We start from the raw sequence: 14,474 nt of genomic DNA on the forward strand, positions 1-14,474 counted from the left end.
TTCTCACCATGGGATTTGCAAAGAATGCACCAATTAGGATTGAGATTCAATGTTGGAAATATGCTTTGGCATTTTTCACTTGTCTTAATGCCCCTGTGCAACAGCGACCAAATGAAGAACTTGCACTTTTTAGGAAGGAAAGATCTCCACAAGGGACCAACCTCCAACGGCAATGAGTGATCAGTAGCAGATGCAATGTAATCCTTAAGGGATTTGATTAAGAAGATACTTGTGGCAGAAAGGGTCCAAAACATATCATCCTGGCCATTTGAATCATCGGGGACCTGCCAATCAGCCGAGTGAGTGAGCCAAATCAAGCGTTCTCTCTCCAAAAGAGGCCACCTAAAATTTAGGTTGCACATATCATGTTCAGCATCCCAGGCATTTTTGACCGAGAAGAGTTCATCTTCAGACAAAGAAACAAATCTAGGGAGCATTTGCTTTAAAGGATTCCCCTGAGTCCATCTATGGAACTAGAATAATATCAACTCCATTTTTCACTTTCCACTGTATAGGATTACACACAACAGGCTTCATTTTGATAATCTCGAACCATGGGGCTTTAGCATTGATAAAATTGCATCTGCTAGGAATGGATCCCGAGTTAGAACTGTCATATTTACTATCGATCAAAGATTTCCAGAACCGATGAGGTTCATTGAAATACCTCCATATCCCTTTTCCAATTATAGCATCATTGGCTATTCTAATTTTATCGATGCTCAGGCCACCATTTTCTTTTGGTCGAGTAATGAGGTCCCACCACACCAAGTGAGAGCCCCTTGATCATTTGTGCCTTCCCAAAGGAATTTTCTCATCTTCTTTTCAATAATTTTGCAGACAGCAATAGGAAGGGAAAGATAGTACGTGGAAAGATTGCTAAGAACAGCTTAAATTAATGTTAATCTACCCCCTTAGATATGTAGGAGTGCGGTCAAGAAGTGAGCTTGCTATCAATATGCTCAATTATTGGATCGCAAAAGGCCTAAGAGGCATGTCCAGATAATCAAAAGGAATGTTGGTGACTGAGCACCCCATATGTTACTGGCCAAATTGAGACTATGAAGGAATTCTTATCAAAGAGTATCTTTGAGCGGAAGCGAGATCGTTCCAAACTCATTATGACAGAATTACCGCATTCACAATCAAATAGAATAGATATGAAATATTCAACAAATTACTGGCATGCTTTGAACTTAAACAATAAAGAGAACAAAATACGTACTAGTTGTAGAACTCTTCTTCACTAAAACTCGTTCTCCTCCAAGGAATGCTCCTCTTGCTCTTGCTGGGAAATTCGAAGCAAATTGTCCACCAAAACCCGGTCGTCTACCCATGAACGACCTTCACACGAACACAGCAACGGGGAGGACACCACCACTTAGAACCCTCGATATTCTCATTGTGAGAATCCAGGAGGTGTGGGCTCTGTTGGATTTGGCAGAGAGAAGGAGGAAGAGAAGATCGTATACCACGACCAAGCAAGTGAGAGAAGGTTGACGTCTATCGTATAGACGATGCTTGATCATTTAGGAAGCGGTACATGATCGTTTAGTAAATAGGCCATGATCGTATAAACGATCGTTTAGTAAACGCTCGGGCGCGCGATCATTTAGGAAGAAGCTAGATGATCGTTAGCAAATCCTATGCGATCGTTTAGAAAGCTGCACACGTGTATACAATCATGTAGAAACATTGAGCTATTGTGTAGGCTCTTGGTTTGCTATGCGATAGGCAATATACACTATATGTGAGCGAATGATCGATCTCTTTGCAAAATGAAAAGGATTTTCATTTTATTCTTCAGTTACGAAAACTTAATGTAACCTCCCACTATCACACAGTTACGGAGAAAATGCCGGCATAATTATCTTATAATTGTCAAGATTAAATAATAAATATAATCATATTATATTCATTAACCTATAGTTTAATATCACATCATAGGCAATACATTAACCATAGTTTTTTCTCCTCTACTAGATACAAATCATATTTATATCCATTTTTCTCCAATTAATATATCTCATACATAATGTCAATCATATCATATTAACTAACTAATTCAATCATATCATATATAATCGAACTCCCTCTTGTCATTTGAACACTTCAAACTGACCCAAAAACTGATTCTCAACTTGAATCCATTGAGCTACCAAGGGGACCTTATGGACCTATGGCTCGAAGATCTAACGGTACGTGAATAGCTGATTAAACTCTTTAGCCACGAGATCCACCATCCATTAACTGTCAGGCATTCCACTAAAGACCGACAACTGCATTCTTCTTACAACAGATATATTTCTGTGTCCATCGGATATAACCAATTAACAGTACGATAACCCTTCATAGATGCTCGTAAGTACAACTAGGCCAATTTACCGTTTTGCCCCTGTAGTTACATCTAACTCTTTAAGTACCATTGATCTCTAATGAACAATACAACATAGTCCTACTATGTGTGGACACCTCTCGGGCCATGAGAAGATGTGTGATGCCACATCGTTCATGCCCCAGGATCAGCCCTTAAGGGAGCAGTCTATCTACTTACCCCTACTTCGGGGAAGGAGTGAATTCCATCTTGTGTAGCTGAGTTCCCAGCTCCCAAATCAAACGAATTCCCAAAGTGGTAGGATTGAGTCGGCGATTTGGCCACTCGCACCCATGAAAATCAAAGGATCGCCCTCAAAGGTAGGAGTTCCCAACTCACTCAGGATTGAGGTCATGTTACTTATGATCATCCTAGTGAAGTGAAGTCTCTGTCACGAACGCCGTTATATAACGAGACATTAACACTTTGTGGTCCGGTCTTATACAAACTCTTTGTATAGGACGCCTCTGCTTGCATGTCCCCACATGAATGATCAGGATCAGGCCGTTTGTAGCAAATCACAACACATGTAATTATTTTATAAAGCGGGCCGCATCCATAACGTTATCAGGATAAGGTTTCCCTCTTATATCCATATATTACAGATCATTTTGGTTATCATTTGAGACATGATCCACTTGTATGTCTCCACATACATACTTAAGTTACAAACGACAACCAGGGATCTTAGTTTATTGGTTTGTGGTAAAGCAAATAAAATATTCAATGTTCATAGACAATAAGTGGAGAAAATATCATATATTATACATCACAAGGGTTTATTCAAAATTGTGTTTACAAACTATAGGACACGAGAGTTTAGGACATCATCTCCAACAGACTCATCAACAACATTTATGCCTGCAAGAGAACACTTAAAGAAGATTTATTTTAAGGCCTGAAGCTTCTTCAAAAGTCCTAATAATGAATCTGAGATTTTGTTGGCATGTGTTGTCATCAACGAAAAATAGTAATATATCATCTGCAAATAAAAGATGAGAGATTTGTAACGTGCCATTTATGGAGGTGCATCCCCTAATAATACCTTTTCTTTGCTCATCTTCAATAAGACTGGAATGATAATCCATAGATATGACAACAAGGAAAAGGGATAGAGGATCATCTTGTTGACTACCTCTATTAGCTTGTATATACCAATGTGACTTGCCATTGATGAACACTGAAAAACCAACCAAGGAAATGCAACCATATATCCACTTGATCCATTTTTCCGGGAAGCCTTTAAATTTTAGAATGTTAAAAAGGAAGCTCCAAATAATTATATCAAAAGCTTTTTGAATATCTAGCTTGATGATGAATCCTTTTTGCTTGCTACATCTCCATAAATCAACATCGTTGTTAGCTATAAGGATGGGATCCACAATTTTCCTTCATTTAACAAAAGTCAATTGATTGGTGTTGGGTATAGAGTATGCATTAGGGTACATGTCACCGACTCATGTCTCACTAGCTTTAGTGCAAATGGGATATTGATGGAATTTATGTTTTAATGCCTCGTAGTTAATTAGTTATTTGATATAATAATTGATTATTTTCAATATACAATAATTAATTCTCCATTGTGGGAAAAATCTAAGGTTATTTCATGAGACTTGAACAGATGGAGTAGACATATAGGTGGATCATGTTCAAGTAATAATCTAAAAAGTCTATAATATATGGATAAGGTTGAGTTCCTTATCCTAGTAACATTATGTTAGGTTGTATGTCCTAAAACTCACAGTTTGTAAAGTTAAACATTTTATATTATCAATAAAGATGTTATTGACGTTTATTCAATAAAGTTGTTGTTGAATATGTAAATTGCGCTTATAAAGACTAAATCCAATAAACTAAGGTCCATGGCTATTACATGAATACTTAAACTTTATGTGTAGACATAAAAATGGATGAAGTTCGAGTAAATAGCCAAAACGATCTATAGTATATGAATAAGATTGGGTGTCTTATTCTGATGACACTATTGGATGCGGTCAACTCTGTAGTTATTACAATTTGTTGTAAGATGCTACAAACAAAGTGATCCTGATTCGTTCATGTATTGACATGAGGAATTGGGACATCCTATGCAATGAGTTTTCATAAGATCGGACAAAGAAATAAGTCACTCCTACTTTATAACGTTGTTTACTGTTTAAGACTGACTATTTCGCTTAGATAACCTAGGTAACTCAATCTTAATCTTAAGCTAACTATGAACTTCTGTTTATTCAGGATTATCTTTAGATTTTCATAGGTGAGGGTTGGCTCAACAGTGCCGGCTCAATAAGCCTTCCATTTTAGGTGTAAAACTGGCTAATAGTTCGGGACATAGGGTGCAAGATAGAATTCATGCCTACCCGATTTAGGGATCTGCATCCAGGTCTTGAATAAGAGACCTCACCCTCTCATTGGCCTGAGAGGGTTTCGGTTTAGTGATTGGATCACAAACCAATTGTTCACTAGAGGATTAGTGGAACTTAAGGAGCAAGATGTAATTTCGGGAGTAAAACAACATTTGACCCAAGCGTTATTACGAACAACCTGTGAAAGGTTGACTTACTGATTATGGTTAAATCAAGTGGACGCAAATATATCTATAGTGAGGATAGTGCAACTATCGAGCTATAATGGTGTGATTCGGTAGTTAACGAATATTGATTAATTTGGTCTAAAGAGTTTTAGCCAATTAATCTCAAATGGTTGGAGCTCATGATCTATGGGTCCATAAGGTCCCTCTAATAGCTCGTAAAACATGAACACCTTAGATTAGTAAAAGTGAAATTGAAATGATTTCAATTTGAAATGTTCAAATTGAATTTAGGATTTTCAATTTGAAATGTTCAAATTTCATTTAGGGTTTGAATAATTATATTCGATATAAGTAAACATTTAATTTATTGAAATTAAACGAAATTTGAGAGTTTATGATATTTAAATATTAATTATATGAATAGGATTTATGTTTAAATTTAGGTGTTTCATTAATTTAATATTTGATATTAAACTATTTTTTAATTAATTAAATTTATTTAATTAATATCAAATTAATTTGCATTTTAATTCAATTTTAGAAATTGAATTATTGTTTTTTTTTACTTAATTTTTTAATTGATTAAAATTATAGATAAAAAAAAAAGGATATTAAAAAGGTAGTGGATTTATCCACATTTTTATGAAGTAGAAGGTAGATTCCTCTTAACTCTTACACCTAGCCCACTTGTAATTTGAATTGGAGGTGGCATTGACTGAAATCTTCTTGACCTGCATGAAGAAGGATGATAAACTCTTCAATTTTGGCTGATTGAATAAGAGGGTGCTGCTGAAAAAGGTTTTCTATAGTAGTGTTCTTCTTCTCACCTGAAACTCTCACAAAATTCCTTCACAATTCACTTCAATCTTGAGTTCCACCATTCAAATTAAAGGTTGAGAATAGTAGAGAAGATCTCTTGGTAGTTCACTGTAGATTTGGAGCTGAAATTTTGTGAAGAGCAGCTTGGATTGGAGGAGTTCTTCAAAGGTATGTTGGTTTTGAAACCATCTTCTATGAAATATGGTTTTGCATGCTTTTAGAACTCAAATTAAATGTAATTAGAATGCTTATTGATTTGCCGATTGCTTCCATTGCACGATTATACATTCCATCACATTATGGGTAAGGTTCGCTTTATAAGTATTACTAATGTTACAAGTGTCACAAACGATATGATCCAAATCGTTTATGTGGAGACATGCGAGTGAGGGTATCCTATACAATCAGATTGTATAAGACCAGACCGCAAAATAATTAATCTCTCTTTGTAAGTAATATCATTGGCTAAAGAGATTAATATTTCATAGGATGACCATATGTAACTTGATCTCAATCCTGAGTGAGTTATGGACTCATGCCTGTGAGGGCTTGTCCTTTGATTTGTATGGATGAAAGTGGCCCAAGTCGCCAACTCAATAAACCTACCATTTTGGGAACAGGACCGAGTGAGGAGCTGGGAACATAACTATACAAGATGGAATTCATTCCTTCCCGCCTTTAAGGTAAGTAAATGAGTAATTCCCTTACGTGTTGATTTTGGGTCTTGAATAAACGGTACCTGCCCTCCCACTGGTCCGAGAGAGACTTGATTTATGGTAAGACCCAGTTATTATTATGAACAGCTCGTGAATGATTGATTTATGTGTAATGGTTAAAGCTATTCATTCAAAATATTCTGCAGTGCAAAGAGTGCAGCTGTGGGTCTTTAATAAAGTGTTCCACAGTTAACAAATGTTATTAATGTAATTAATTAGTTAATCTTGAATTAGAAGCTTCTAATCTATAGGTACATTAGGTCCCTCTACTAGCTCATAACAGGTAAACAAGGATCATTAGTTTTGGAAGAACTTGGAATGTTCATTAATATATGATACAATTAATATAATGTATATACATTATAATATAAAGTTAATTTTGGATAAGATTCAAAATTAAACTTTATAATAAAAGGAGATTTATCATTTTGAATAATATTCAAATAATAACTAATATGATTTAGATTCAAATTAAAATAATATGAATTTGATTCATACTAAACTATAGGTTACGAAAGAAATGAACATTTGAATATTATTCAAATTTTTAATTAAATGTTTTATATTTGATTACTAAATTAAATAAAATAAATAAATTAAATTAAATTATAAGAAAGTGGGTAGTTATCAAATTTAATTAAATCAAATTAGTTTAATTTGATTAAATTAAATAAAGAAGTGGGAGTTATCCCACTAGATGAGATAACACAAAAGGAGAAACTGTTTATGGGAATGGTTTTTTGATAACTTCTTGTAGAAAAAACCTCCTCACGTCTCCTCTCATCTCCTAGTGATTTCCACAGAGAAATGAGTTCTCTGTAAATGCTCTCCAAAAAAATCCAATTCCCTCTGATCTTTTTGATTAGGTGATTCCCACAAATCGGTTCTTGCCAAGAACATAGCAAGGAAAACCTCCTCATCTTCTTCTCTCCATTTCCATAGAGAAATGAGTTCTTTGTAAATGCTCTCCAAAAAATTCAATTTCCTTTGTTCTTTTTTAGAAGGCGATTCTTACAAACCGATCCTTGTCAAAGAGAATAGTATGAAAGATTTTTTTGGTGACATCTTCTTACTATTCGTGGGAGATCGATTACTGAAAAAATGGAGAAGATTTGAAGAAGTGTTCTTCAAAGGTGAGTTCTTCTTTGAGACTTTTTAGTGTCATCTTCTTACTGTTTGTGAGAGATCGATTGTTGAAGAGCTAGAGAAGATTTGAAGAAGTGTTCTTCAAAGATGAGTTCTTCTTCTCTACAATTTACTTTGATGCTTAACCTGTAATTGCATTATAAATATAAATTTCTTCTATTTTCTATTCCAAATTTCTAAAACAAAATTGAAAGTAAAGTAATCACTAGCTTCCGCTCCAGGATTCAATTCCTTCGATTGGGAGTAATGTTTGTGTGAAGTACCTATTAAATCTCTCGGCCAGGACTTTTCCAAAGATTTTGTATATGCCAGTGATGAGGCTAATAGGCCGAAAATCAGATACCTTTTGTGGGGAGGCCTTTCTGGGGATTAAAGCTTTAAAGGTGGCGTTAATGGCCTTTGCACTTCTGAAAAAAGTCTTGGAACAGGTTCATAATGTCAGTTTTGAAGGTGTTCCAAAACTTTTTAAAGAATTCTATAGTAAAACCATCAGGCCCCACGGTCTGGTTATTGCTCTAGAATTTTATGCAGCTTTAAACCTCCAATTCATCAAAAGGTTTGATTAAATTTAGTACACTAGCTTCACTAATTCAGTGATCTCACAATAACACATCCAGGATGTCCTTCTATATTGATAAGATCCCATTTGTTTTGTATAGATCGAACAAAGTCCTTGTTAGATAACCAACGATTGTCGAATTTGAACGAACGAGGACCCCATTTCAATGTTTTTTATTCTAGAAGGAGAGGGTAGTGGTCGGAGGTCTTACGAGCTAATCTCTGCACCTGATGGAATTGAAACTTCTCTTCCCAATTCAAAGTGTATAAAACCTATCCAATTTTGACATCACAAGAGAGCTTCAAAGATTAGACCAAGAAAAGGAACCATTAATTTGAATAGGTTAAATAAGGCTAGCGCTATTGATATAAGTATTAAATTTTCCCAAATTTAATTGAGAGGGGCAGGAATAGGAAGTTTCGTAGCGATAATCATTGAAGCCTCCTGCTAGGATCGATGTAGCACCACAAAGTGTACGCATAACGTCTAATTCATCCTAAAAATTAGGTCATTTCCTTCTACTTGTGGGACTATAAATCCCAGAAATCCACCAAGGTAGGCCATATGCTCTTATGAGCTGTACATACCGGGAGTAATTCCCTTAAAAAAATCAGCTACCGAGTGACTAAGAGAATCCCACATGATTACTCTACCACCAGAGGAGTTGCTTGCATTCACATAGGCCCAATCAATATTGATGGGGTTCCAAAGGGATTTGACAAGGGTGCGATTAACCGGGGATAACTTAGTTTCTGTAAGAATGACAAAGTCATGAGCATCTGAGGTGATGACTCCTTTCACAATGGCACATATGCCTCTAACCTTCCAAGTGGAATCTTCATTTGAGGCCTTGGCACCCTTGTTTTCGCTTGCCAGAGTTACCCATCATAGCAACTTGGATGGATGGGATGGGTATAATGTAGTAGTTATTAACTTTCAACCGTTTGTTTAATTGAGCTTCAAAGATGTCCTCTTCCTCAGCAGGTTAATCTAGAACACTCTCTGGTTCCCCTTCAGCTTCTTCAAAGAGTTGTTCTAGTTGTTTCCAATTGTATTACTTGGAGAAATGTGTGATAACGCCTACAATATGTTATCTCATTCTTCTTAATTCGGGATTATCATCATATTTCACAGGTTTATCTCTTGATTTTATAGGTATTAAGCATAATTTAGGTAGATCCGGCCCTTAGCACCAATTCTAGAACAAAACAAGCTTATTTAGAAGTTTAAGAGATCAATTCGGATTCACATCTTCTCCTTTCTCTCTCAACCTTTACCCATCCTCTCCTTTCTCTTTCAACCTTCACCATCTTCTCCTTTCTCTCTCAACCTTCACCATCTTCTCCTTTCTCTCTCAACCACGTCGTCCGTCCACTCCTTTTTCTCTCAGCCATGTCGTCCATCCACTCTTTTTCTCTCACCCACGCCGTCACCACTCGAGGTTCGTCAGATCTGATTGTTGGTCATCATCCAGCCCGTCAGATCTAATTGCTGGTCATCGTCTAGCCCATCTAGTTCGTCCAGATCTTATTACTAGTTGTTGCAATCTGTCCCCTCATCTAGATCTAAGAGTTTCAGGTCGTCACACTCGTTTAGATCCGTCATGCGCGTCACGTGCGTCCATGTGTCATTTAAATCCAAAAGCTTCCTTCACGTGTCATCTTGATCTGAGAACTTCGTTCACGCCCATCACGGTCGTCCACGTCGACGTCCAAATCTAAGTTTGTTCCGTATAGGTTTGAGTTCGTTTCATCAAGATCTGAGTTTCGGTATGATGTGAAGGTTCTTTCCATAGCTTACAACAATATTTTCCTCCTGTTTGGTGAGTTTCGACACTTACCCATTGTATATCGATGTTGGATGTGAGTTACACATTGCTTAACGACTCCAAATATGGATGTTAGGTGAATTCGAATGCCAACCAACAAGTTTTGGAGTCGTTTTGGGTAAGAATCGGTTGGTAAATTGCTCTAAGTTCCTTTTCGAACTAGTTTAAGGTTCTTTAAATTGGTCTCTATGTGAAGCTCTTATTTGTAGACTTGGAGTAATTTTGGAGCTATTCGGGCAGTTTTCATAAAGAATTCAGGTCTGTTTTGGTGAGTTTTTGGTTTTAAAACTTCGTTTAAACCCTATCGAATTAGATTTAGGTGTTGTAAATTAGCTTCTACCTAGTACTTAATTGAGGCTTAAGGTTCATTTGGGTAAGATTACTCATTCCATATAATTGTTGAGTCTCTGAATAAGGTTTTAAACTAACATGTAACATCTGGAACCATGTTTCACTATTTTAGGAGCCTCTCAATTACTTTAGAAGAGTCTTAAAACACTTATGTAAGTAGAATTCTTCCTAAAACTCTAACTTATTGTAAAGTGTTAGAGTGAAGTTGTTATGATTTATATTATAGTTTTCTTAATTTCATAAGTTTCATTACCTTGTTGAGTCTATTTCTTTTTATAGGTTTAGTTTATGTTTCTAAATTTTTGCATAGTGTTTGGTTTAAGATTTCATTCTATATGTTAATTTCTAAATAATTTCTAAATTGATTTCTAAATTCTTCTCCAACTTATTTGTTTTCTTTCTTTTTTATTTCTAAATTGAGTTTATGTTTTCCTTGTTTGCAAGATATGTATATTTTGAATTTTGATTCAATTTTGGATTCGTGCATAGTGTTTGGTGTAAGATCTCATTCTATTTCATATTCTATTTCTCATTCCTAGATATGCAAGTTAAATATATAAATTTATTATTCTTGGACTTTGATTTTCAGAATGCTTAAACAATGATTTGTTCAATGAAAAATATTTTGGAAATTTGCATCAAATTGTGTTGTTGGATATGATAGTTTTACATTTGTGATTGCAAATGTTTTAAGGATCGTGCCATATATTTTCACGTGTGCTATATTTAGTTACAATAGAACCACAGTATCATATCAAAATCCAGTAGCTTGTCATTGTGGTGTGAATTTCTTTTTTCCATTGAGATACTTGCTTTTTGGCTTGTTTGTTTGCAAAAAGGTTTGTTCGTGTTTTTTTTTTTCTAGATAAATGCAAACATAGATGAGGGTTAATTTGTAAAGTTAAACATATTCTCAATAAAGATGTTATTCAACATTTCTTCAATGTTATTGAATCTATTAATTGCATTCATAAAGTCTAAATCCAATAAACTAAAATCCATGGCTATTATATGAATACTTAAACTTTATGTAGAGACATAAAGATGGATCAAGTTCAAGTAAATAACCAAAATGGTTTATAGTATATGAATAAGGTTGGGTGCCTTATTCTGGTAACACTATTCGATGCAACCTACTCTTTAACGGTTACAAGTTGTTGTAAAGGTATTACAAACGAAGTGATCCTTCTTCGTTCATGTAACGTTGTTTATTGTTTAAGACTGACTATTTCGCTTAGATGACCTAGGTAACTCGATCTTAATCTTGAGCTAACTATGAGCTCCTGTTTATTCGGGATTATCCTTAGATTTGCATGGGTGAGGGTTGGCTCAACAGTGCCGGTTCAATAAGTCTCTCATTTCAAGGGTAAGAACAGGTGGATAGCTGGGGACATAGAGTACAAGACGAAATTCACGCTTACCCGATTTAGGGATAAGAGAAAGGTCGTTCTCTTAAGTAACTAATTCAGGTCTTGAACAAGGGGCCTCACCCTCTCACTGGCCCGAGAGGGATCCGGTTTAGTGATTAGATTATGAACCAATTGTTCATTAGATGATCAATAGGAACTTAAAGAGCAAGACGTAATATCGGGGTAAAACAACCTATTGACTCAGTCGTTATTATGAACAACCTGTGAAAAGTCGACTTACTGGTTATGGTTAAATCATGTGGACACAAATATATCTACAGTGAGAAGAGTGCAACTATTGAGATATAGTGGTGTGACTCGATAGTTAACGAATACTGATTAATTCATACTAAAGACTTTTAGCTAATTAATCTTAATCATTGGAGTTCATGATCTTTAGGTCCATAAAATCTCTCTACTAGCTCGTAAAACATGAACACCTTGAATTAATAAATTAAGTGAATTTGGAATGATATTAATTTGAACATGTTCAAATTGAAAGTAGGGTTTGAATTTAAGTTCAAAATCAAATTAAGGTTTGTTTAATTATATTTGATATAATTAACATTTAATTTTTTTAATATTTAAATATTAATTACATGAATAGGATTCATTTTTAAAATTATATGTGTGATTAATTTAATATTTGATAATTAATTAATTAGAAATGTTTAGTTAATTATAAATTCAAATTAATTCCAATTTTAATTCAATTTTAGAAATTTTATTTTGATTTAATTAAATTATGGATTTATTAAATCAGGTTTAAATTAATTTAGAATAATTAAAAGAACTTGTAAATTTAAGAAATTTTGAAAAAATTGGAGAAAGTGGGTTTTTCCCACTTTCACCTCCATGCATGAGGTGTTCATGCAAGATCAATTTCTACTTGAATCTGATCAAGCTGCTGGCATTCATGGTTGATGAAGTGCTTTCATACTGAAGAGTGATAAAACACTCATAATTAAAGTGGAAGAGGTAGTGCTTTGAGTTGAGAAATGAGTTTTTGAACTCATCTTCTTCTTCTTCCTCTCAAACCCAGAAAATTTACTTCACAAATTCACTCAAATATGAGTTCCACCATTCAAATTCAAGGTTGGAATAGTAGAGAAGACCTCTTAGTGGTTCATGGTTGATTTGGAGTTGAATTGGAGTGAAAAGTCACTTGGAATCAGGAGAATTCATCAAAGGTATGAAACTTGAAACCCTCTTGTGTATTTTCTAAAAATGCAACTTTAGAACTCAAATTAAATAAAATTAGAGTGCTTATTGATTCCGTTTGCTTCTTTTGCATACTTGTATATTTCGTCAGTTATATGTTTCATGTTTATGTATTTTGCTGCAACTGAGTTTGAGAGGAGCCTATCGAGCCTAGAAGACCAACTATAGTGGCCAACACAAAAGTATGTCTCCGTATTCTCATTCTCTAAATTTACTTTTATTACGTAAGTCTTCAAACTTTTTCTATAAATGGATTGCTATGACTATCCTGCAGTTATGGTAGTCATAGATTTTTTTATTTTTATTTTTATTTTTTATTTTTTATTTTTTTGTATTTAATTAGTGTGCTAGAAGACTTTAATCAATGTATTGAAAATAATATTGGTGACAATTTGTCTTTAATTTTGATAATGGAACATGTGGCTTATAAATAGTTTTGTTGTTGATAAATTCATGGCTTCGTGTTTTTAGTTTTGTCTTTGATTTTGATTTCAAATTCTTATTTCCAAGTTGTTAAATTGTTAAATTGTTTTCATGGCTACAATAGTCTAATTTTGTACTATTATCTTTTTTCTTAGATTTGACAAGCTTACTTGTCTGGTTTTATAATTTTTTTTTTTATGATTTTCATTAAGTTGTATGTGTTTATAAGTTTATAATTTTTTTTTCTAAAAAAAATGAAGAAGAATCTTAAAATGTCTCGGTCAGAGAAAACTTCATGTTAAATAATCTATTGAACTTTTGCAATGATGTTTACTTTATAACTGTAGTTTTTGATATGCTAAAAAAATGCATGTTTTTTTTTTTTTTTTTTTTTTTGCAGGAAAAACCTCTAGATTGGCAGGATTTTGTTGATATGACAAAATTTAATTGCGTGACTATTTTCATTTAGTTACGTGATTTTTTTTTTGTTGGATGTATCTATATGACCCTTCAAATTAGACGACCAACTCTCTAGATCTTTAGACTTTAGAGCTTTATGTATATATTGCGTCCAATAACTTGTTGATAGGTTAGTTAAAAAAAAATTCACTTTATTTGTTGTGAATTAGTTAATTTTTGTGTTGTTTAAAGTTGAGTTGTATATATAATAGCAATTAATATTTTATTTTGTGCATGTACAGATAAAAGAAAAATATTATTGATTAGTAAAAGAAAAAAAGTATATATGTATTTTTATTTTTTTTCAATAAGGAAACCATGATAAACTTTTAATAACAGACAGTTATCGATAAAAAGTAGGTGAAAAATTGACATTAAAGATGATTTTTAATTCCAGTTGAAAACGGACATTGAAGATAATATTCAATGTTGGTTGAAAATGGACATTAAAGATAGTATTCAATGTTGGTTGAAAACTGACATTGAAGATAATTGGCATTAAAATCTTGGTCATCTATAATGTCGATTTTAAACTGACATTGAAGACAACCAACATTGAAGACCTTTTATACACGATCTTGGATGTCAGTTTTCAACCGACATTATATCCTATAATATCAATTTTAAACCGACTTT

General features: G+C 33.9%; 1 long non-coding RNA gene across 1 annotated transcript; it reads left to right on the forward strand.

Moving 5' to 3' along the window:
• The first annotated feature begins 7,152 nt into the window (after positions 1-7,152).
• LOC120075080 lies at positions 7,153-14,065 on the forward strand. The gene is made up of 3 exons (XR_005481187.1): positions 7,153-7,575; positions 12,778-13,138; positions 13,780-14,065. It is a non-coding gene; the product is annotated as an uncharacterized LOC120075080 (long non-coding RNA).
• Positions 14,066-14,474: the final 409 nt, after the last annotated feature.

Source organism: Benincasa hispida, chromosome 4, assembly GCF_009727055.1.
Source record: "Benincasa hispida cultivar B227 chromosome 4, ASM972705v1, whole genome shotgun sequence".
In the NCBI taxonomy this organism is placed as follows: Eukaryota; Viridiplantae; Streptophyta; class Magnoliopsida; order Cucurbitales; family Cucurbitaceae; genus Benincasa; species Benincasa hispida.